The sequence below is a fragment of the Carassius auratus genome, chromosome 30 (genome assembly GCF_003368295.1).
Source record: "Carassius auratus strain Wakin chromosome 30, ASM336829v1, whole genome shotgun sequence".
NCBI classification, from domain to species: Eukaryota; Metazoa; Chordata; class Actinopteri; order Cypriniformes; family Cyprinidae; genus Carassius; species Carassius auratus.
Genome location: NC_039272.1, coordinates 4,948,459 through 4,973,719, shown reverse-complemented (window position 1 = coordinate 4,973,719; position 25,261 = coordinate 4,948,459). Strand labels below are relative to the sequence as shown.

At 33.9% G+C, this 25,261-nt stretch overlaps 1 pseudogene; it reads left to right on the top strand.

Annotated features, from left to right (window-relative positions):
• The first annotated feature begins 13,205 nt into the window (after positions 1-13,205).
• LOC113048955 (uncharacterized) lies at positions 13,206-16,087 on the top strand (annotated as a pseudogene).
• Positions 16,088-25,261: the final 9,174 nt, after the last annotated feature.

Sequence of the window (25,261 nt, the reverse complement as noted above, 5' to 3'; positions counted from 1 at the left end):
AGAGTAACCTCAGGTCATGCACTGATTTCTACTTGATTCTTGTAGTAGCACCACTAGAAACATTTTATATTTACTATGGAAATTAACATAAGGTTTAGACTTCTCCAGCCATGTGTGCTTACTGCATACCTTTTATTTGTTTATTTACATTCTTGTAAGCACATATTTAAGAGATAAGCAGGAAACAAACACGTTTTTTATAACTATGAAACTTTTATTCATTCATGAAATCCTTAAACCTTCCAAGTTTCAATTGATTGCAAAATAAAAAACTGATAACATTTGACACGTTTACAAAGTTAACCCGGTGTTTGTTTGTTTCTGCACGTTCCCATTGCGCTTCTGCAGCACACAACATCATTCATGCAAGCTGTGCATCCATGCAACTTTGTTGCAAGTAGACTACGTTTGCATGTTTTGACAAGAGGCAAGGGGCCATTTTGCGAGCGCGTATTGTAACATCATCCTCGCGCAGTGAAGTGCATTGAAAAACAAAGAGAGAAAACAAAGTTGCGGAGAGCGAATGCAGCGCAAAGAAAGCGTCAAATCCCAATGCAACTGCACCGATAGAGACGGGAACATACTTGCACGATATCGCCCTCTGCGCTGATAGTGGCCCCGGCTCTGGAGAAGCGCCCTTGCAGACCTGTCGTATAAGTCGTATAATCACCATTTGGGCTCGACTCAAAAAGCACAACTTCCACAAAGGCAGTATCCTTGGCTAGGACGCTTCCCAAGACCCCAAACAACACCAAGAGCACCGAATCAGCACCACGACCGAACCCGCTCCTCGGTGAAATCATCCTCTTGCCGGTTGGATCAGCGCCGATCGGAACATAATTTCCAAGGGTCTTCAAAAAAGTGTCGATTCAGAATCACATTTGAGAGGAGAGCGCGTCCTCCCAAACATACAAACAACATGGAAAAGAAAAATAAAACAGCAATGGATGGTACGACGTGAGAATAGCGATCATTAAAAAGAAAAGTTTGTCCTTGGGAAGAATGTCGTGGCTTATTCCAGCATTGCAGCCTGGACTATCGCATTGCTCGCGCTCTCTGTACAAAGCGGCTCTCCTTTGATCTCGGAACACGTGATTCCTTAAATTTTTTCCACAAAGGGTTAACCCCACCCACCGATCTTCCTGACCCTCTCCATTCTAGTGGATTGGATTTTGATTCATCCAGGTGACTCGGTTCTTTTGAATCACTTAGTTTTGACTCCGAAGAACGAGTCAAGTGAATCTTGTTTTTTTTTTTTTGTTTTTTTTTTTTTTTCAGGTCGAGGTGTTTTTTTCTTTTTAATCTATATTTACATGTGTGTCTCTATAAATCAGGAAGGGATTTAAAGATAATTCGCCTTTCTCCACAATAAGAAGAGTACATTTTTCTCCTTTTTTCATCTGCTGGGCATAACATTTTCTCAAGCTATTGAACAATACAGACAAAATAACATAAAAAATTAAGAGTTTCAGGAACGTCCTTACACTCTTCAAAAGAAAGCCACAGAAGAACAATTTTGGGTCCACAAATAATAATTCTGTAAAAATCGATTAAAAGAGCCGTTTTTTCTTAGTATTACTATGAATAACTTAAAAAAAAAAATCACTATAAAGAACTTCGAAGAAACTTTATTGTAGGTGCATATAGTATTTTTTTTACTTATTCAGAAGTATATATTATAACCGTGAAGAAAGAGAAACTTCAGCTAACTAACATTGCACTGAAGTGAGATTCGCTCATTTAAAAGACTCGTTCGAAGGAACCGATTCGTGAACGTCGGTTCCTCCCCTGCCCTTCCTTAAGGAGGAGCGTCACTTTCTGGATGATTCATACGCAGAAATGCGCGTCTGTATTAATAACTTTGAAGTTGATAGCAAAGATTGTCATTTCGTCTATAGCTACAAAAACTTTTATAACCTTTGCTGGAAGATTGTAAACATTTCTCTTATGTGTGTGAAGCAACTTGTTGAACTTTGTGTGGACTACCTTACAGAGAACTAACCTTTTCAAAATTGTTCATATGGTGCTTCAACACTTCAAAAATAAAATAAGCTATTCAAAGTTTGACTTTGGATAGACATCAAAAGTGCCCAAAGACATTTTATTAGTGTATATAATATTGTTGTTACTTGGAATAAAATAAACAGTAAGTTTACAATAAGCTTTGATTTGTTAACATTAGTTAACATGAACCAACAATAACAAAAGCATTTATTAATTCTAGTTAATATCAACATAAATGTATACTAATGCATTATTAAAATCAAAAGTTGTCTTTTAATAGTATTTAATTGAACTAAGCTAACTTGAACTAACAATAAACTGTTGTATTTTTATTTTCTAATGTTATAACAAAGATTAGTAAATACAGTAAAAAAAAAAAAATATTGCTCCTTGTTAGTTAATGCATTAACTATTGTTAACTAAAGGGACCGTATTGTAAAGTCTCTACTAGCTAAATAAACTTAAACTGAAAAAAAAAAAAAAAAAAAACGTGACCAATTTTATTTCCCCCTAAAATTTTATTTTATTTTAGGCAACTAAAATAACTAAAACTAAAACTGAAATAAAAATGTTTGAAAATGATCAGAAAAATAAAAAACGAATTACTAAAATGCTAACAAAGTGACTAAGATTATACTTTGATGCATATGTGTTTTCTACTTGTGATGAGCATTTTTGTCTAAAATGTGATTTTATTGCATTGTTCTGTGTTTCATACAGTCAAATACTATGAATTGTCACTTGCATGCAGTAATCTTTGCAGGAGTCTTTATAAAAACCAACTGCACAGCTCCTCGAGGTCAGGAATGTATCAGGAAGAAACAACGGATCTCCAAATGACCAACACATGTTCTGATTGAAGCCAGGAAAAGCCAAGAGCTTGCAGAATGCTAAAGAGAGCATGACAACGATTTACAGATCAACTCTCAGCTGATGATGTCATCGAAGCTGTGCGCTAATGATCTCGAGGATGAGGAGAGGAACGGCTCTCCATCTGTTTCTGAAGAAGACCCTCAGCTGTAATCTATAAAACTAGCACAGGACGAGGAAAACTGGCGTCTCGGTTGCTTCGTAGCTTGCATGCACAGTCACTTGCTCATCACGATCGCATTGCATCAGTTTAGTCAAAGAAGAGTCTCATTTTTGTGGGCAGGGTGGAGTATCTCTAAACATCTGTGTACAGACTTTTAGGAGACGAGACGAGAAAATAAAGTGTAAAAGTGCCACGAGTTAAACAATAGTTGCCTCATTTCCATGTGCAATCGTATATGCGGGCCCTCAAAGCTTGATAAACAAAGATCCTCCTCTGTTTTCATTGATCCGTGTCCTGAGAGAGAAATATAAACGGCTAAACTCCTGATAACACAAGACTTTATAATACTGCTATTGTTCTGGACACACAAGATGTGTGTTTGCTGTCAAAAATTAAAGATGCTTGCTTGAAACAAATCATAAAACGAGTTGAAAAGGTGATGTGAGCTGAGCATACGTTTAATTAAATTTCAAAGGACATGCGAAGAGAAGACAGCAGCTTGTTTCTGCGTTTCTAAGATTAAAATATATAATTAAGTTTATCAGTTTTTTCAGATTTTAGCTCTGGTTTTCTATTAGAACTGTGTCGACTAAAAATGTCCAGTAGTGTGCATAAAGTGGCATTAATGTTTAGTTTTTTTTACGCTTAAGGAAATCACTTACACTCATCAAGGCTGCAATTATCTGAGCAGAAACACAGTAAAGTATTAATATTGTGAAATATTTTTACAATTTCAAATAACTGTTTTCTATTTTAAAATGTAATTTATTCCAGAATTTTCAGTCTTTTTTTAGTAATTATTTATTAGACAAAATTTCTTTATATTTTCAGCATTCCTGCTTGGATTATTTTCTTTAATTAATATAAAGTTTATTTATTTTTGTTTTTATTTTTTTTGTTACAGCATTTATTTTTATTATTATTTATTTTTTTGTAACATTGATTTGTAAAAAATTTAACTGCCAATTTAATGCATTCTTTCTGAATAAAAATATAAATTTCCTTCAAATAAATACAAATAATTATAAACATTTTATGTTGGTGTACATGCATCACAGAAGAACAGTGACTTTAAAATATATATATATATATATTTTTATTACTAGTTGTGGAAATGACAGACATAGTAATAGAAAAGTTTAAATCAATAGTATATGTTTAAATGATATGTCGATTATTTTCCTTCTTGTTTAGATTTAAACATGCAATAGTTAATATTTTTATGATGGATGGTCAAAAAATCTACAACCAATGCATATGAAATGTAGCAAGCATAATGATTCAGAAAAGGTAAAACTTGTTTGTTGCAATAATAATAATAACAACAACAAAACAACAACCGCTGACAGATACAAGTACCTAAACTTGAAGAAACCCCTGCCTCAGATCTTGAGATTTATGAATATCAAGAAGCATTTAAGGACACTGAAATGCTGTGCATAAAGTATTACAAATGGAGAAATGCTTGTGATTCAAACGTGCAGCACTTACAGCTTTAGTAATTGTTATTGTTTTGTGTATGAAAGAGAAAGGGAAGGAATGAAAGTGCGAAAAATAGCCTTCAGTTGATTCAACTCTGCCCTCTGGTGGTGTGTTTTCCTGTGGCTCTATATTTTTCATTTTGCCAACATAGTGTTTTATTTTTATTTTTAAAGTTTCAGTGATTTTCAGTGCATCCAGTTAAGCTAAATTAAAATAACAAGTTGCCAACTAGCTAAAATAGAAAGTTTTTGCTTTTGATTCCAATTAACGTTTATTTCAAGTAACGCAAAAGCTTTTTCTAAATAGTTTTATTTAAGTTTCAGTTAACTATTTAACTGCAAAACATTTCATAAAAGTTGTACTTTAGCCTATTAAAATTAATGAATTTTCCATATTTATATTTATTTAGCCATATTTTAATTTAATTTAATTTAATTTAATTTAATTTAATTTAATTTAATTTAATTTAATTTAATTTAATTTTATTTTATTTTATTTTTTGTGCTTGTAAACCTTCTACAGGTTATTATTGTTGGGGAAAAATAATCTGAATAATAAAAATACAGTAATAATAATAATAATTATAATGATATTAATTATTATTATCATCATCATGTTTAATATTTATATATAAAAAAATACAATTTAATTAATGAATAAATGAAGTAATAAAAAAAAGGAAGAAATTTGGAAAAAGTAGGCTAATGTAAAAGTAATAAAAGAAAATAATACAAATGAGGGAATTAATTAATTAAAACACCAAACAGCAGGAGCAGATTTTGCATGAGCAAACACCATTCATTTTTTTTTTCATCAAAATATTGAACAAATCAAGTTAAAGATAAGATTACACTTAAACAACAGGCTTTGGTTTCCAACTTTGAAAGAGTTTGAGAAAGTGTATTTTATGGTATAGTCAAGAAGTATAGTAAAGAGAAGTACAGAAATAGAGGGGAAAGATATAAGGGAAGGATGCTTTGAAATGTAGATTGCTCAAAGTTAGTGTGAAGGATCTCAAATCACTCGAGGAGAACTACAAACCCCGAGAGAAACGGATCAAAGAGAGAGATTTTGGTGCGTTCTTACAGTGACCACATGTTTTCATGTCTCCATGATCAAAGCATGAAAGTCTGAACTTCATCCACATCTTCATCATTTATTCATTTAGCTTGTGCTTCAATCTGAGGTGATTTACAGCTGAGGAAAACTAACTATATAAATAATGTATGATCACAAAGAGCCACAACTAAATGAATTGTATAGAGCTTAAATAATATCTTCGGAAAGTTGATCTGTAAATAATTGTCATGCTTTAAGTGAACACGTCTTGAAATCTGTTACTTCTTCATGTCTTCCAGTGAATTTGCTGAGTAGAGATAGATAGATAGATAGATAGATAGATAGATAGATAGATAGATAGATAGATAGATAGATAGATAGATAGATAGATAGATAGATAGATAGATAGATAGATAGATATTTAAAATTTCAATTAAAATTAAGAATGAATACTTTCTAGACTACTAAAACCAACACTTAAAATTACTGAAACGAACAAAAAAAGTATTTGATAATAAAAACTCTAAAGATTGATTAAATTAATAAGACTATATTAGTATCTCAATTATATTAAAACAACAATTCAGTAACATATCTTCAAATATTTTGTGTTTCGCAGAAGAAAGTCAGTAAAAAACAAATGAAGACAGATAAAAAAAAATTGGGTTACTGTCACTTTAAAAGTGGTGCCAACAGTTCAGAAGATGCTTCTCTGAGAGAGAGAGAGAGAGAGAGAGAGAGAGAGAGAGAGAGAGAGAGAGAGAGAGAGAGAGAGAGAGAGAGAGAGAGAAAGGAAACTAAGCTCGTTACCACATGATGTCTTGGCAAGTTCATCCATGAATTGCTCATATTTTAATTTGAATCTCATTGTTTTTAAAACCCTGACCAGCATCTCCAGAGAACAGCACACAATAAAACACCGCCCTCGTCTCTTTGAAGTCTCTCCAGACGCTTTGTCATAGTGACAAGGTCACAAAATACACAATTTTTTTTTTTTTTTTTAATTATCTGTATGCTTAATTACGTATCTCTAGCCCTGAGATTATATTTTCTATATTATTATTATTATTATTATTATTATTATTATTATTATTATTATTATTATTATTATTATTATATATTATTATACTTTTCAATAAATAAATAAATAAATATAAAATAAATAGTTGATATTATGTATATAATAAAAAGTTAATTTAAAGGTAGGAAGTAGGAAGTAGGAAGTTAAGAATTATATTACATTTCTTAAACTTTTTCTCAGAAACAAAAGTGCGCTTCTTCTATCCTCCTCTAGATGGCAGCACGTGTGTTTCTGGTCCGTTTGGAAAATCTCACGCAGGCTGTTTGGCTCATGGAAACTTTATTATCCTACTCTCTGTTTCTCCATATCCATTATGATGAACTATTATTAACCGTTATGTTATCAACCATCTCGTTGTTTAATTGTTTGGGCTGCTCAATTAATGAGGTCACGTGACAATAATTGTGTTGCATTGAAACATTTACTTGAGTCACATTTACACACTCTTTTCGGAAAAGAGACAGTAGGCAGCATCTAGTGCACACTATGCAGTAAGCAGTACACAAGTGTTTAATTCTGAATAAAAAACCAGCTACAATAATAATTACTGGGGAGTATAGACCTACACTATGATTATCATATCTATAATTGATGGAAACAGACAAACCCATCTTGCACTATTAATCTTACAGTGCACAAACTGAAACAAATGAAACAGGAAACAATTAAAGTAACACCAAATCTTGAGTACGTATTTTCCGGAATATAAGTCGCACTTTTTTTCATAGTTTGGCTTGTCCTGCGACTTATAGTCAGGTGCGACTTATTTATCAAAATTAATTTGACATGAACCAAGAGAAATGAACCAAGAGAAAACATTACCGTCTCCAGCCACGAGAGGGCGCTCTATACTGCTCAGTGCTCCTGTAGTCTACACTGAAGACATAGAGCGCCCTCTTGTGGCTGTAGACGGTAATGTTTTCTCTTGGTTCTAAATAAATGCGACTAATAGTCCAGTGCGACTTATATATGTTTTTTTCCTCATCATTATGTATTTTTGGACTGATGCGACTTATACTCAGGTGCGACTTATAGTCTGAAAAATACGGTATTAATAATAATAAGATGATATTGTTTTGAAACAACATGAGGATGATAAAAAATGTAATTAATGACTTTAGAATAGAAGGTAATTTTCCCCATAGAAGAAGAAGAAGAAAATGATGAAGAAGAAGAACAATTTATAAATACAACATAAAAGTTATTATCTACAAATCATGATTATGGGTTAAAAAGTTGATTTTATGTCATAATTTATCTGATAAAGATTTATCATCATAAATCATAATCATAAAAAAATTAATGCCTATTATAACTAATTTAATTTTTATTTAAACTTTAGTTAGACTTTGCTGTAATTTTACAGTAAATTACCACAAAAAGCCCAGTAAACTACCATATATATGTTTTATGGTTAACTTTTGTAATATCCACTGCATTATGGGTATTTTATTTTATACTGTAAAAGTAATTTACAGTAGGGATATTAGGATATAGTACTGTAAAATGACATTGTGGTAAGGATATTTTACTGTAAAATTAAATTGCGGTAAGGCCATCATACTCTCTCAAATTTTTAAATAATTTTATTTATTTAGATTCAATTTTAGTTTAGTGTCTGTATAACTTCTGCTATTTTTTTTTTTTCTTTTGGAGCTTTAAAATGTTTTTTCATACTTGGTTACTTTTGAGCCATTAACCCACGACATGAAACATTTTAGTAAACATTTTAACTGGAACAGTACAGAAACGATGCAGATGAACAGTTCTCAGTCCATGAAGCAAGTTTGCATGTACGTGTGTAAAGAATAAGTCCTTCAAATACACCTAATGAATCCAATGAATGGAAAAGTCATAGTAGTATTGTCTATGGTGCAATAAGGCAACAAACAGTTCAGTGCATTACTCAGTGTCGCGGTATGCACTGATATGAGGTAAATGGGCTTCCATACATGACAGACATAATTTTGGGTGAAATATTCCTGTAAGATGCTTTCCAGGCGGCCTGCGTTGTTTTTGTCATTAAAAAGACATGCAAAAAACAGTAACAGTAGTATAGTATTGCAAATTAGCTCAAAGGGGAAATATGAATAATCAATCATATCTAGTTATGAGTAATTATAAATATTTAGAGCATGCATTTATGAATTCAGAGATGGTCTTTAAATGTGATAATTACAAGCTCAGGTAGTGATACTGTCACCTCTGGGTCTGTGGTCTGTTATTTTCCACCAGGAGGTGCTTCGGAGAAAAAAAACACCTTTGACTGTGAAGCTTTAGTGAATCGAGTGAACAAACACTTCAGCTCCAGTTAATGAACAGAAGAGCACAAACACAGGGCAGTTAGGTGCATGACACAAACCAGGCGAAACTCACAAACAACCCTCACAAGAAATGCATATTCAACGACATGCAACCACGGTGACTTTCACAGCGTGTGTAGCCCAGTGACGATGCAGACACATTTCTAGACACGGTTTCTCTCGAGGCCTGTCTGGGGTTATATAGTTGTTGTTGTTGTTGTTTTTTGAGGCAGACGGAGCAAATGGCTGAGACACAAAGACCCTGCACTGTCAGCTATTTCACAAACAGAGCCAGCTCATCCTGCACAAACACAACTACAGCACACTCACAATCAGCAAGACCACACCAATAATCATTTATTTATATATTTTTTTATTCACATTGCTTTTTCTCTCATTAAAATGCTTAGTTTTGCATTGGATGCAGTCCAGCGTGGAGGACATTGATTTGCTAAGTGTAGATATTTTACTCCTAAAAAAATATATTTTGAATAATGTTGGTAACCAAATGGTTTTCAGGCCCCACAGACAAAAATAAATTAATAATAATAATAAAATAAAATGAAAACGCCAGTAAGTCAATTGGACCCAAAACATTAAAAATAAAAAAATATATATCTTTATTTTTTTTTTCTAAAAACATTTTTTTTTTAGGTTTGGAAGGACATGAGGGTGAATAAATCATGACTTTTTTTTATTTATTTTTTTTGGGTGGACTGTCCCTTTAAGGGCTTTGCAACAGCAGGCAAAATATGCATTTTCCTTGTAAGAATAATTTATTATTAGGGAATTTACAATTGCTATATTTACTTTTTACAGGTGTTTTACCTATATTTAGACTTTTATACTGCATTGTGTTGTTTTAGAGTTCACAAAAATGTCTGTAAAACTAATGGGTGATCTCCTGTTTTTCAGTTCTTTTACAGATTTATTTCTTATTTCTTTCTTTTTTCCAAATACAGTTTAGCGCTCGGCAAAAGAAGTGTTCTTCTAAGAGATTAATCCATTGCCAGTATTTAAAGCACATGCAAATGCTGATAATCTCATGCCCAGATAAAACATAAGAAAGTCATCCACTACCCGACCGTCTGATATGAGAGAACTTCATGGCTGTGTCACTTTTGAAGTTTCACAACCGGTTACACAATCAGACGTGAAATGTGCACGGTACACGGTATGTGTTATGATACACACCATCGTTCATTAATCTTTTTTAAATTAATACTTTTGTTCAGCATTAAATGAAATGCATTAAATTCATTAAAAAGTGACAGGGAAGAACTTTATTATATTACAAAAGCTTAATAAATGCTATTCTTTTGAACTTTATAATTATCAGAAAGATGCATTACGGTTTCCAAAAAATATTGAATGTTTTCAACATGGATAAATATCTGAAATGAACAGCAAATAAGCATATTATTCTGATTTCTGAAGGATCATGTGACACTGATGCTTTGCCATCACAGGAATAAACTACATTTTAAAACACATTAAAATACAAAAAAAAGCATAAAAAAATTGTACAGTGTTACTGTTTTTTTTACTGTATTTTGACTGTTCCTAAACTTTTAAACAGTATGGCAAATGTAAGAGGGTGTTTGCACAGCAAAGTCACAAACTTTAATGGGACAAATGCTCAAGAAATATTTAAAGAAAGCATAAATTCAAGTTTGCCAGTATTCTTTTCATGAAATGGATGGGAAAGCAGCAGGCGGGTTGCATACACACAGGGGATAGAGATCTGGGATTGGGTAAACATCCTACAAACCTTGAGAGTAAACCACCTGTGTGTGTGTGTGTGTGTGTGTGTGTGTGTGTGTGTGTGTGTGTGTGAACGGGTGTGACGCTTCAACGCCCCATTATCCCTACAACACACACACCAAAAGGAAAAACGCCGGAGTGTCACTGTGGGTTCTGCAGAAGTCAACAAGTGATCATGCAAGAAAACATCAGCCAAAAACACTGTAAATCATGCACACCATCATAACAATCTGACCCCTTAATCCTTAGACTTGATTCAGTAAATCCTGTGCAAAAACAACCCAGAAAAATTTCAATTCATGTTGAATCGCTTTACTGTTTGTTCCGTAAAAGCTTGACAAATAAAGCAATCTCTCTCATGTTGCAATGGGAACCATTGTTCTGGTGAATAGCTCTATTACATAACTCTATAGTGCTATTTAAGTACGTTTTTGTTAATATTTTATATTAAATTAGTTACTTTTTTATTGTTCTAGTTCTAAGCTTTATTGAATTGAAGTGAATTATCATTATTACTTTGTTGTTGCTGTTTGGTACGTCAGCTTTATCTTCTAAACTGAAAATGAGAAATGTAAGTTTCATTGGTACGTTTTTAATGACTATTTAGTTTAGGGATGGAGCTCCATCCTTTTTCTAAAAATACTTAAAATACATTTTATTGAGATACGTTTTCTCATGAGATCTGCCGTCTTGAGTCAAGTCGTATTTTTAGACTTTAAACTGCAGACATGAACACAACTAGGATGTTAATAATGCCAATTATATTAGCACCACTGATTCTACATTGCACTCTTTAACGGTCAGTTTAACCCCCGGTATATCTGAACGGTCAGTTTAACCTACAGTGTGTTGGCAAACTTTGTAGCACAATGTCACAACAACTTTGTCAAGAGTGACTTATAACGGGAATTGCTGGTAAGTTTCATCATCCTCCAGTCAGTTTGGCAACACACATATTTTTTTCCTCATTCAAAAACATGCTCTGCATGTTCCAACATAGTTCCTGTTTCACAGGAAGTAGACCCAAACTAATACTAACACATAAGTGCAGTGAGAAAGAAAACCAGGTGCAATTTAAGCACTCCCTTTGAGATTTCAGGAGAAATGCACAGTGACTTAATGTGACATTTTTGTTCACTTAGTACTTTTTTGAAGATGTCCCTGCGAAAGAGCAGCTAGAGGAACAGAGAATGGGGGATGTACCTACTGTGTTTCTACAAAAAGGGAAGGAATGTTGATTAAAAATTACTATTCCACGTTCCAGTGCTGTGTGTATATTCTTCATCTAAGTTGACGATGTTGATTGAACGGCTATAGTGTGTAAAGCAAACAGCCGCTGTTTGTTCTCCACACACAGAAGTTGAGGTGATAGACTTCTCATTCAATGGGCTCACAGCTACACCTTTTATATACAATCCCTGCACTGTTACAGGATGCTTACAGAGGACCTCCCGTAGATCATACGATATTTAATCCTTTTGCAAATTTATTTTCAAATTCCTAATAATCTGTGGTAATGGAAAACAAAACATACAGTCTTTACTACGAGGGTTTCCATTTTCAGAATCGCATGCAGATTTAATGCAAAAGTATTTTCTAAACATCGAGTCCATGCAAATGAATGCTGTCTGAACAGGGAAACCCACTTTGCATACTCTTTTACTCTCAGGAGGGTTTTTTTAGGACATGAAAGTCCCCTTAGAAGTTTCTCCTTTGCTCAGCTGTTCATTTGATAAACCTGCATCTTCACTCAAGTCAGAGTTTCCTAATGAGCTTGTGTTCAATATGCACATGCATTTGAATGGGTCTTAACCTCTTGATCTTGTTTCCTAAATAAATGAGAGGATAAAAAAAAAAGATTTTCTGATGCAATTGCATGCAATAGTTAAAATGCAAAATGCAAAAAAAAAAATGAAGCATTGAATTGAAGCTTTTTAAAACAAGGTTCAAAGTGTCCCTGACCATTTTATGTAATTTCTCAATTAATGGAAATGCAATCCTCTTCAAAAGTCAAAGACGGTCAATACTGACATGATGCACATGTAGTTTCAGAAACATAAAAACTTAAAACATAACAGTACATTTCATTAGTTGAATAAGCTTTTCTTGTCAGTGAGCAAAATAAATTCACAATTCAAATGGGAAAAGAAGAAAATGGCAAAAGAAAAATCTAATGCATGATATTAAATCATGAGTCATTTAAGTTTCACATAGAGAATAAACCCCCACATGATGCTTTATTTATTCATAAAAATAATAACGTCATTATCTCCAAATTTCCTGTGGAATTTACTCATAATTATATCTAATCATGGCTAAGAGAAGAATTTCTGAAAAAGTTTCCATATCAGTAAAGTCATAAGTGTGAACGAATGCGACAATTACATCAGCTATTTAAACCCAAGGGAAGTCTGACGTACACATACGTCATTGATCGCGGCAGCCAATCACAGCGCACCACGAAGCTAGAAAAAGAACGCGAGCGTCTCCACGCCTTCAATTTCAAGACATCGAAGGGGAAAGATATAACTTACAGGGAATTAAGACGATTTTCGGACGTTTTCCCACCCCTAAACAAATACCGAAAAGGGTCTTCACGCAGACCCTAAACCAGAAAACATGGTCGTAGTCACAGCAGGGACCGGAGGAGCCCATAAAGTGCTCCTAATATCAGGGAAACATGTGATGATCCCGAGCCACGCATCGTCAGACTCGGACTCCACCGTCTCCGGAGCTCCGATGCGAAAGAGACAGAGACTCACACACCTGAGTCCGGAGGAGAAAGCGCTCCGAAGGTGAGAAGAGCTGCGATTTAACCTTCATCTCATCGGCTTTTTTATCCGCTCGGTCGAGATAATTCACGAGGGGTGCTGTGTTTGGTTTTAGATATGTTATATGTCGACGTTATGGTATGTAAACGTGAAAAATTGAAGAATTTGAATCTGAGCCAGGATGAGTGGGTTTTGCCGGTCAGTCCCTCCCCCTCTGAAGCAACAAGCTGCCTGCGTGGCAGGAACTCGACTGCGCATGCGCCGCTTCCTCAAACCCGTCTGACCTTCCGAAATGGTTTTGCCTTATAATGGAAATGATTTAGAAGTTCATTTCCAAAAGCAGATTTTTTTTTTTCATTGTGCATTACAATGAATCTCTATCAAACTGCATTTGGGTTATTTTGCTTGGGTTAAAAACAACAACAACAAAAAAAACTAAAGTACAGTTAACATCATTAAATAACAAACAAACCAAAAAAACATGGTTTAAAAAAGTTTTTACAAATATAAAAATGTTAACTGTTTTTGCACACACACACGTCTATATAAGGAAATAATTTTATAAACGCAAAAAAAGTTTCCCACTTTTTTGTTTGTTTAGAAAATTATAAACAATATAAGTATATTGGATTTATGCTTATTTATTTATTTTAGCCAAAACATTCATGTTTAATGGTGATGATTTAATTTTTAAGGAAACTGAAGAACAGAGTTGCTGCACAGACGGCAAGAGACAGAAAAAAGGCCAAAATGGGTGAATTGGAGCAGCAAGTCTTGGAGCTGGAGCTCGAGGTACTTGTTTCTCTCCTCTATTTTTTCTCTCTATCTCTCGGTTTAGAGGAAAAACCTTAATTTCAGCATGTTTTCCACAGAATCAGAAACTTCACTTTGAAAACCGGCTTTTGCGAGACAAGACGAGCGATCTGCTTGTCGAGAACGAGGAACTAAGACAGAGACTGGGGTTGGATACTTTGGAAGAGAAAGAAAGGGTAACACAAAAAAATTGGTTGTGACCCGTGCTCATGTTATTTAAACAGGGTATTAGTTTTCTAATGCCTCTTGTTCTCTCTTAGGTCCAGGTTCTGGAGTCCGTGGTGAGCGATTTGGGTTTGGTGACCGGGTCTTCTGAGTCCGCAGCACTCAGGCTACGTGTGCCTCCGCAGCAGGTGCAGACCCAGCAGTCCCCAAATCTGAAGACTTCTCCATGGATTCTCACAGCCCTGGTGCTTCAGACTCTGAGGTGAACATCCTGAAGTTTTGGGGTTTCAAGATCATAACATATGTGACCCTGGAGCACAAAACCAGTCATAAGGGGCGATGTTTGGAAAATGTGGTTTATTCATTGCTTTCCATTGATGTATGGTTTGTTCTGACCATATTTGGCTGAGATGCAACTATTAGAAAACCTGGAATCTGGAATCAAAATATTGAGAAAACCGCCTTTTAAAGTTGTCTGAATGATGTTCTTTGCAATGCATCTTACTAATCAGAAATGACGTTTAAATATCTTCATGGAACATCATCTTTGCCTAATATCCCAATTTTTGCATGAAAGAAAAATATGTAATTTTGACCCATGCAATGTATGATTGGCTATTGCTACTAGTAAACCTGTGGTGCTTGCAAATGGTTTTGTGCTCCTCGTTCACACATCACATTGACCATTTGGTCTTGTGTTTGCATGACAAGATCTCACTCTCAATCATCTTTTCGCAGTCTGATCTCTTGCTTGGTATTCTGGACATCCTTGACCCAGAGCTCTTCCTCAAGCCCGAGCTCCCAGAAGCACAGGAGCCCCAGCCAGAGCTTGTTCTGGATGAAGATGCAGGAGAGCAAGTACCTTCCTCCCCACCTGCATCTTTGGGGCCCGCACCAGTTAAGCTGGAGGCCCTTAATGAACTGATCCACTTTGACCACATCTACACCAAACCCGCCGAGGGGGCGAGCGAGGAGAGCGTCTGCGAAGTCAAAAGCGAGGATTCCGTCGCCTTCTACGACGTCGATGAGGAAATGCAAACCGTGCCGGTCAAAGACGAACCGGAGGAAGTGTTTGTCCCTGCGGACGACGCGGTTGATGACTTCCTCTCTGACGCCTCTTCCTTCAGCGACTACGAGAAGGCTTCGAATCTGACGGATGCGTACAGTGACTCTGGATACGAGAGATCTCCTTCCCCATTCAGTAACATTTCATCCCCCCTCTGCTCCGAGGGCTCTTGGGAAGACATGTTTGCGACTGAACTCTTCCCCCAATTGATCAGTGTCTGAAGGTTGCGTATATTTGGCCTGCCTTTGCTCTTTTATTGTAAGCGATTGATTGCCATGCCTTTATTAGTGATCGTACATCAGTAGCATGTAACTCTTGCGGTTTAGACCAAAGGCATTGCTTTAAGGACTCAAGTGCAACTCAGTATTTTTGTAGGGGAAGGGGTTGGGGGGGGGATTGTTTTAGAAGTCAAATCTATTTATTTGTGTATATCTCTCTTTTCCAGAGTATTCTGTAATGTAATCCGTCTGCTTTGATGAACTTTAATTTTATTGTAAATGCTCTCCTTAATCATATTGCATTAAAAAAAATCTGCATTGCATCACATGCGTTGAAGTCTGACTTTTGGTGTGAAAATACAAAATACTACAGATGGCCGACAGAAGCAATCCAAGCAAATTTGGAACAACAGAATGATTTTTTTTTTTTTGCATGTTCAATAGATTCAGAAGGACCACGATCAAGACCCAAAATTAGTAGTGGAATAGGTGTAATCTAATCTGGATAACTGAACCATTAACTTGAACACACCACATGCTTTGCATGTAGAATGCTTGTGCATACGGCGAGAACCACAATCTAGTATTTTTAGTTCCAGTAGCATGTCAAATTGCCCTTGGGACTTTGCCATCTGCTTTCTGTACTTTTCTAAATCAAGAGCTGATAAGATATGCTTTTAGAGTAAATGATTGCACAACTGCCATGGTGTCAACCCCATTACTCAGAGGAATGTCAATGCGTAAGATTGCAACAGAGTTTCCGTTCTTTTTGCAAGGAGTCTAAATAAACCTGTTGAAACGTTACCCGAGTTTCAGTCAAGAATGTGGGCAGACCGGGGTTTAATGTGGTGTATTATGACTGTGTAGGATGGTTTACACCTTTTTATCTTCAGGCTAATTCAATCAGCCTGGTTTCCAAATCTCCAAAACCCCCCGGGGGCTTAAATTCCAGAGGAGGCCTCTTTATTAAAACTACTTTTTGACGACCTGATTTTCCTTTTTTGCAAGGCCAACATTTTGACTGATGTAGATCATCACAATACGTGACCCTGGACCACAAAACCAGTCACAAGGGTTATTTTTTTCTGAAAGCTAAATCATCTTTTCCATCCATGTCTGGTTTGTTAGGAGGACAATATTTGGCCGAGATACAACTATTTGAAAATCTGGAATCTGAGGGTGATAAATAAAAAATAAAATCTACATATTGAGAAAATCACCTTTAAAGTTGTTCTTAGCAATGCATATTACTAATTAAAAATTAAGTTTTGATATATTTACAGTAGGAAATTTACAAAATATCTTCATGCAACATGACCTTTAGTTAATATCCTAATGATTTTTGGCATAAAAGAAAAATCTATAATTTTGACCCATACAATGTATTATTGGCTATTGATAAATACACCCCAGAGTCTTAAAACTGCTTTTTGTGATCCATGGACACTTATTTAATATCATCATTCTTCGATTCTGTGAAGAGTTCGAAACCGAAATCTTTTGCATCTTAATAAATGTCACTTTTAATACATTTAATGCATCCTCACTGAAGAAAAAGCATTGGTTTCTGTAACGGTTTCTTACTAAGCACAACTTATTGCGTTAACGTTAAATACAACGTTTTAAAAAATGTAAGTCAGGTCGCTATATAGTTTTTTCTTAAAACACAACATTTCACCAGTCTTCCTTCTTTGCGAGAGGAAATCTCCCATCATGCACTTGGCCATTTTTGTAACAGCACATTGTGGTACATCGGGTCTCAACACATCGGGTGAAGTTCCTGCTTAGTGTAGATTGTGGGTTTTTGTTTCATCTAACATAGATATTTTAGAAACATAGATGAACACAGATTATAGGCGTATACTGTATAAATGTCATGCACATGATGCCATCTGTAATTTAAAAAAACATGTATTTATAGACCTGTATATTTTGCTAAGTGCTAAAACACAGGCTCAAATTAGAAGGTCTTTAAATGACACTATCCTCACACTGGGTGACTGAGATAAATCCTACACTAACTCTCATCTTACAGACACGGTTACAGCCGTTATGGAGACCAGCAGGGAAATACCCCACTAGTCTCATTATTAGGGACTATCCGCCATCTGACTTAAAGAACATGGAAAATAACAGACTACCTCATTATATTTCTCTGTCGTTTTGCTTGTATTTTGGAAAACACCACCAGGATGGGCGCTGAGAGCGATTGTTAATGTGTTTTTAGCTCATTGATATGCATTGCTTCTATTGTCCATATCTTGGGAAAGTAATTAATCGTCAACACAAACAACATTTTATTTCTCAGCCCTGAAACATGCATCAGATCGGAAGGAGAATGCACGCTGAGATCAAAGTCGGCTGTGGAAAAGCTGTTTCTCAGCTCAAGAGAAAGATGAAAAAGACATGTGATGTGTAAAGCAACAGCTTTCACAGGCATTAACGTCTTTACTATGAGTTTGTGAGTGTTTTCACGGTTAAAAATGCTATTATATTTACCGAAACACACCAAACTTTAACAAACAGCATTACAAGTATTAACTTGATACCTAATCTCACACTAGGATTTATTATTTATTTTTTAACCAATGCACAATTAGAATAAATTAAGTTAATTTTCTCAATCCTAAGTGAATAACTCGAAACACATGATGCTTTAGTTCCTGCCAAACGAAACATGTAAGCCGCAGAAGAGAATAAGCACCAGTCTTTCCTGAACAGGTGTGTGAATAGTGCCTGCTTTCAAACTGACCGTGTCAACATAACAAGAAATACAAGCTTACAATGACATTTACAAAACAAGAAAAGGTTGGGTTTTCCTTATCCTAAAGATTCATGAAGTCTAGAGAGTTACATTCATCGTCTAGAAGTTTACTATTTTCATGTTTCCGGTCTTTAATACCCCTCGCTTTACTGCTCTAATGTACACATGTGCCCATCCATCTCTTAAACAGTCCTGGTGTAAATTTAGCATGTGTGTGTGTGTGTGTGTGTGTGTGTGTGAGTAAGTGTGAATGAGGGGGAGGGTGTTAACACCGTCCACGACAGCAAGTTCAACAAGATGACCAAAACGGGAAGCATAACCGAGACAAGAGAGCTTTGTCTGACTCTCCATTCACTGGAAATCTACACTCATTTCCTATATTTCTTAACTCATGCTTTGTGTGCTCAGAAACAAAGATTATAATAGAAATATATTTTCAGAGTGTCTTAGTAAAGTTTTGCAACAATGCAAAACGAAGAGCAACCATACCTACACTGCTATTTAGCTAATACTCATTTAGGAGACACTTAAAAAACAGCAACACAGTCTATGGTTAGGCCCACAGAGATATAAGAGCTACTCGTTAACATCTCCATTCATCTGCTTGACCGGCACACGAAACCTTCTGCCATCCTGCATTCAAGTGCCTTCTTAGTTTTTTTTTTTTTTTTTTTTTTTTTTTTTTTTTTTTTTTTAATGCAGAACACAAAAGAGCATACAAAAGTATAAACATACATCACATAATATCAACCATAAAAAATAATAAATAAAAAACACAGTAAAGAATAAAATAGAACTAAAGAAGAAAAAAAAAAAAAAAAAAAAAAAGAAAGATAAAGAGGGCCAAAATGTAAACAAAATTACACAAGGAGATCAAAAGTAGAGCAAATTCTAACAGTCCTTATAGCTTTCTTATTAGGTGATACTGAGATTAAATTCAGATAGTTTTCCATTTCTTTTAGGAAAACAGAGAAGACAGGTTTACATTTGGAGAATTTGCATTTATGAATGTGAAATTTGGTAAGGAAAAAAATTAAATTGATAACAAAACTGACATTTTCGTTTGTGGGGTTGGAGTCATAATACCCAAATATAATGTTTTTAATATGTAATGAGAAACCTGGAAAAATCTTACGCTTGATAAACACACTGATATCAACCCACAGTTTCTGAGTGTAATGACATGACCAAAATAAGTGTACCATAGTTTCTTCATAACACAAACAAAAAGAGCATGTAAGTTCAATGTCAAATTTAAATCTTTGTAAAAACTTCTTTACAGGGTAGAACCTGTGTATGAGCTTAAAAGAAATTTCTTTCAATTTGTTAGTGAGAAAGAATTTTTGTGGTAGAGACCAGATTTTCTTCCAATTAAGGTTACCATACAAATTATTCCAAAAGGAGATCACAGGTGGAATAGAAATCAGATTCTTAAGAAATAGAGACCGTATTTTATAATTTTTGGCTTTCGACTCAGAGAAACAAATTTGACCAACAGGAGTATCACAAGGTTTGGGCAAGGATGCAGTAGATACTGAGGAACCATTACAGTTTTTAAAAAGCATGCATAAACCAGAGGGGATGGCTCCCAAAACTGTAGCAAATTCTTTTGGGGTTACTGGTATTTGGTATTTGGAAAGAAATTCAGAGTACCTGAACAAAAGACCTTGCTCATTAAACAATTGCTCCACCAAAATTAAACCGTTACTGAACCAACTATCATAAAACAAAGACTTATTCTTGAATAAAATGTTCTTATTGTTCCAAATAAAACATCTTTGTGGTGAAAAGTTATGCTTATAAATTAGTGCCCAAGCTAAGAGAACCTGTCGATGAAAGTTGGAAAGTTTGATCGGGAGTTTGGATACATCATAATCACACATTAAGAGAAAATTAAGGCCACCAAGTTGTGAAAACACTAATTGAGAAAAAACATTCCAAATAGAAGATGGTTGGGCTAGATATTGGTTAAGCCAATTAATTTTGAAAGTATTGTTGAGAGAATCAAAATCAATAAAGTTCAGACCACCATTATTATATCCATTTAATATGACTGATTTTCTCAAGTAATGAGATTTATTTTTCCATAGGAATTTTATTAGAACCTCATTAATTACTTTAGATGTGGACTTATCCACAAAAAGAGATTGAGCTGCATAGGCCAAACGAGACAAACCTTCTGCCTTAGCGAGCAGTGTTCTTCCTTTTAGTGACAGATCCCTTTGTAACCAACAATTAAATTTTTTTTGTGTTTTAGTAATAATAGGTTTGAAATTTGCTGAGCACCTACATTCATCTTTAGTAATTAATATACCAAGATATGTTACCCTATTTTTGACAGCAATATCCTCAATAGAAGTAAGAGAGCAATCTTTAATTGGAAGCAAGTCGCATTTATTAAGGTTTAAAGTTAATCCCGAAGCTTTAGAAAAAGTCTGAAGAATACTCAAAGCCAATTTAATTTCTGATGAATCATTCAAGAATAAAGCTGTATCATCTGCTAATTGACTAATTTTAATTTTAGTGTTACCAAATGTGATACCCTTTAATTGACTATTGTTTATATGTGTGCTAAGGAACTGTGTTGCAATAAGAAACAGGTAAGGGGACACTGGACATCCTTGCCGAACTCCACGTTTTAAAAAAAATCTAGGTGAAGTACCATTACTAAGTTTGATAGAACTGTTTCCGTTTATGTAAAGCATTTGGACCATCCTGCAAAAAGCATCACCAAAGCCAATTTTTTGTAGAGCCTGAAATAAAAATTCATGTTCCAATGTGTCAAAAGCTTTGTAATAATCTAAAAAGAAAATGAAACCATCACTGTCTATTAAATCTGAATAATCTAACACATCTAAAACTAACCGTATATTATTAGAAATGTGCCTTTTCTGCATAAATCCCGATTGTGTTTCGTCAATTATGGAGTGCAAAACAGATTTCAATCTTTTTGCTAAAACTAAAGCTATAATTTTATAATCATTATTTAATAATGTAATTGGACGCCAGTTATCTATTAATAGAGGATCTTTATTTAATTTTGGGATAAGTGTTATTAAACCTTGACATAATGTGGCTGGAAGCAGTGTTTTCTCTATGCTTTCCTCATAAACCTTTAATAAGAATGGTGCTATACTACAACTAAACAGCTTGTAAAATTCTGAGCTGAGACCATCTGTTCCGGGAGATTTGTTAGCTTTTAAAGTATTAATAGCTTCCTCTATCTCTTTCAGTGTAATAGAGGCATCACAAATTTTTTTATCTAAGTCACTTAGCTGGTTTATATTAGGTATAGATTTAAAGAAGTCATTCATATGTTGTTGGGATAATTTAGAAGTATACAAATCACTATAAAATTTGGCACAAAACTTTGCAATATTTTTTGGGTCATCACTAATATTACCATTAATCATTAATTTTTGAATTTGATTGTTTTTAGCTTGCTGCCTTTCCAGTCTGAAAAAGTATGCAGAGTTCTGTTCACCCTCTTCAATCCATTTTCTACGCGATCTAATAAATGCCCCTTCTGCTTTCTGTTTATATATGTTGTCTAATTTGCACTGTAATTCAGCCAAAGTGCCTTCTTAGTTCTGGAAACATTTTTGTGCCAATTACCCGAGCCATGCGTGTCACGTGTCTGGTCTTTCTACAATATTTAGAGTTTATTTTACAAAATAAAAGCATGTGACACATAAAATTTAAAATGAATGTTCTGATTTTGTGATTTTTGGCGGTCAGAGTTATTTTAGTAAAGTTTTTGTTCATATTTTGAATTAATTTTTGTCTTCATTTTAGTCAAAAAAAAAAAATTATATATATATATATATATATATATATATATATATATATATATATATATATATATATATATATATATATATATATATATTAAACATACCTTTTAGGGATTTTTCTTTCAGTAATATTTCTTTTATTATATCAATTTAAACTTAAAAAAATGTCAAGAGTTAGCTTATTTATTATTATTATTTTATTTATTTTTTTCCATTTATATAGTTTTATTTTCAGTTGACTGTAATAATCCTGAATAAAAAAAATAAAAACAAAATTGCTTACAAAATAGAATTTTGGTATTTCTGAGAAAAGCCACTGAGAAAGTACTATAGAGTACAAAAATAAAAAATAAAATAAAATCAAAAATAGTACTATGGATCTCATTGGCGGTTTGGTTACAAACATTCTTCAAAGTATCTTCTTTTGTGTTCAAAAGAAGGACGACAGGTTTGGAACAACTTCAGGGTGAGTAAAAGATTACAATCTATTTATTTATTTATTTAGGGTGAACTGTCCCTTTAAGACACTTACCTGCGAACTCCTGCACTTACAGAATTGCTTTAAAATACTACAGACTTCCACAGAATTCAAAAACATGTCATTTCTGTACAAATCCCAACACAGTCCCTGTGTTTCACATCTTTGTTTGCTAAGAGTAAAGCTCTGTAAAAAGCTGCCCTACAATCAACACATAAAATGCAGTTTAAAATGCAATTTATTCCGCCCAATAGTGTACAAAGGACTGAACTGAGAGGATTTGAACTGAGAGAGGAAGACAGACTGATCTGCTCTTGCCATCGTTTCACTTCCTGAACATGTTTCAGCTGATATCATCAGATCACACATTTATGGAACAATCAACCACTACATCCCTGTAGAAAGTACACGAGATTGCATCATGCTGAGACAACAATGGCAAGTTTTGCTAATGTCATTAATCAGATAGATGTGTAGTATCTTCACCATTAAAACCCTTGAGAGGAGGTCAAAGTTCACTCTTTATCAAGCTGTAGTGCTCACTAGACAATGAGCAAGGGTTGCCAAGTCCATGGATTTTCCTCCTGAATTCAGCTGCTTTTAAACTGATTTTGTTTCATGGTTGAACTTGAGGACACTTTTTGACATGTTTATGTCAGCAGATGTGGTTATGATAACAGTACAGTGAAATTGCATGTGAATTATCTGTCATGTCATGTTAGATCTAAAGTGACAGTAAAGACTTTCACTTTGTTTGCAAGAAAAGTATTTGAAGTACAGTAAATGTGTAAATCATTAGATACTTTTCTTTCAAAAACACAAAAATATGCCTTGTTGAAACATTAACAAGGTGTCTGATATTTGCATTTCATTTGAAGGAAAAGTTTAATGCTGCTATTCGTGAAAGAGACTGTAAATGTTTTATTGGTCATAACTATTTTTTATGACCTGGCAACCTTTGACACCACGTTGAAATCAGATTCAGTTTGCTCTCTTTTTTACTGATCTCATTTGTTGAAAGAACAGACTCGATGCAGTTGTTTATTCAGCTGAAGATTAAATGAACTTTAGTGAAGGTTACTGCAACACTAGAGAACTGAAGGAAGCAGGAAGAATTATTACACAACTTTTCCTGTAAAGATTAAAAACCAGGTTTTCTAGTTGGGGCATGAGTGAATGAACTTTCCTAAACTATCAGGAACAACTGTTTGAAATGAACTCGAAATGTAAAATCAAATCAGTTTTAGTGCGCTCGTGTTCATACTGAAACAAAACACATTGCATCTTGTGTGGACTTGAAATGGACTTTGAAATCACATGCTAACACCTGATGGCCATAAAAAGGCCATTAAAAATGTGATATAATTTGTTAATGTAAGCTATATATATATATGCAGTCACTTATTACATTTAATAAGCAAACACAATGTACACAGAACACACTCATGCAGTGTAATAACGATTTTTGCAGGAATGTTGCCTGACAGGCTTTTCCAATAACGTATATGGATTTATAAAACTTTTTTGTTTGTGTATATATATATATATATATATATATATATATATATATATATATATATATATATATATATATATATATATATATATATATATATATATATATATATATATATACATACACATATATACAAATGAGTCGTTAAAATGAATAAACAAATGATAAATGGTACTATGTTTATATATATATATATATATATATATATATATATATATATATATATATATATATATATATATATATATATATATATATATATATATATATTCATATACACCGTATATATGCACACATACACACCCATATCATTAACTAAAATTACAATATATAGTTATTTCAAATAACATAAATAAAAGTAAATATAAAAATATCTTAAACTTTTATGATGATAGCAAAGTCATTTCTCATTTTTGCATAGCTTTAGGTTGAAGAACTAAATTAATTGTTTTCATTAAGTCTCTTGTACTCACAAATACTGCATTTATTTAATCAAAATAAAGTAAAAATATAATAAATAATATTTTAATATATGTAAAATAGCCATTTTCTATTTTAACATATTCTAAAATGTAATTTATTCCTGTGATGACAAAGCTGAATTTCAATTTATGCTGATTTGGAAACATGTTTTACTATTAGAATTTTCTGATGAAAACTCAAAAGCATTTATTTGAAATAGTTCAGAAATCATATATAATGAGAACATGTTTCTTTATAGATTAAGATTTGCTTTTTAAATAAACAAAGTTCTCTAACGTTCATTATGTCATTTGACTGAAGATAATGTCAGGTCAACTTTCCATCCGGTGTATCTCTGTCTGCTGGGAACTGAAGAGTAAATATTGAGCTTTCCTTCAAAAGAAACAAGACTGTGGTGAAGTGCAAGGACACACACACACACACACACACACACACACACACACACACACACACACAAATGCTCTCCT